The sequence below is a fragment of the Dasypus novemcinctus genome, chromosome 12 (assembly GCF_030445035.2).
Source record: "Dasypus novemcinctus isolate mDasNov1 chromosome 12, mDasNov1.1.hap2, whole genome shotgun sequence".
NCBI classification, from domain to species: Eukaryota; Metazoa; Chordata; class Mammalia; order Cingulata; family Dasypodidae; genus Dasypus; species Dasypus novemcinctus.
The window spans coordinates 65,655,722-65,657,326 of NC_080684.1; positions in this window are offsets into that span (position 1 = coordinate 65,655,722).

Sequence of the window (1,605 nt, forward strand, 5' to 3'; positions counted from 1 at the left end):
GGGAATTGTAGTCTGTAAATCAATCCATTTTATCATTTTTCAATCCCTTCCTCTCTACTTGGGACCCTTGATCTGTTATTTTCTCCCATTTCTCTTCCCTCCTTACCTGAATAAATTACTGGCCTAACTCACCCGACGTGCTCTTGAAATTCATTTCTGCAGCATAGTCAAAGAACTTAGATAAAATCCAGTAACAATACTGTTTTTTTGAGTTTTAATTCAAGATCATGGACCCTTGGTTAAGAACCCCTGCTCTAGAAGTTAAAATATAATACATCTTATTCTAGAATGTTCTTTTTTGTTATTTTTAATTAACATTTCAACTGCCTGATTATCTGTAAAATGTTATCCTAAACTGCTTTTCTTTTTTCTGTCCAGACTTCTCTCTCATGAGACCTAACTAATTCTCCAAATCAAGAAGCAGTCATCTGTTACCTGGAATGGATTTTCCAATTTGTATATTATCCTTTCTCTTTATTTTTCTCTTCTGTTTTGTGTATATTTTGGTAATTTATTAATGTTTTCAGAAATCTAGTGGGGGAAAAAGAAATCAATTTTGCATATTAGGAATTCATGAAGTTATGCCTGAAACCAATGGCTAAAGTTAGATTTTTCTATGCAATGCCTCCACATCATTAGCATGGAGAATCAAGTGCTATCTGAACACTGAGAAGTAACCCAGCAGTTTAAAACCATCCTGAGGCAATTTTCAATGTTCTGGTTCCTTTCTTTTTAAGTATTTCTTTTCTCTGTAGATATGCTTATTTAGGTTATTTATCTTGCATTTCTCCCTCTTTCATGATAGTAGATCTTCATTCTTGTGTAGAAAAGATTTTTTTCAGTCTTTCATTTAAACTTTTTACCAGAACCTTAAAGAATTTGCATCTATATTGTATTAGTTTGCACTTTTTAGATGCAAGTAAAAAAATTCAACTTGAGCTAGTTAAGGCAAAGCTAAAACAAACAGGGCAGCACCACGGTCACTGGGAGCTATAAATAAAGACTTTCCTGTAGCATCTCTCTCTTTCTGCTTCTTTTTGGATCTTGGCCTTGTTCTTTCAGGCTTTTTTCCTATATAAAGTACATGGTTGAAGCAAATTTGGTGTCATATTGTGCTGGATTCATTTAGGTTCTTGGCTATGTTGCATAAAAGAATTTAAGAACATGCCAGTTTAATTAGGCCAGTAAAAAGAGTTTGTTGAGAAACAAGAAAAGTACACAGTAGGGTCAGGGTTGCCTTTATTCAAGTCCTTCCTCACTCCTTCTCTTTCCTGAAGTTGGGGAGAGGCCCCAGTTTTTTCCTGTTCTGATTGGTTGTTAGTTCTCAGGGGACCAATGATGAGCCTTTTTTTTGGAGTTATCTGGGACCACTGGGGAGGCCTGTTTGGGGTTATCTGGCACCTCCTCTTGAACCCAGGGGAGTTGCAAATGGGACCTCATGGCCGTGGTCTCAGAGGGGTCTCTCCGGCTTTGTTCTTAGCAGCAGCCTTTCCTCAGGGAGTTTCCGGGTGGGTCGGGTGGTGACCATGTTCTCTGCCGGCTTCCAGCTGTGACTATTTTCCCTCTTTCCCTGTCCTAACCCACTCCGTGTCTTTAAAGCTCCAG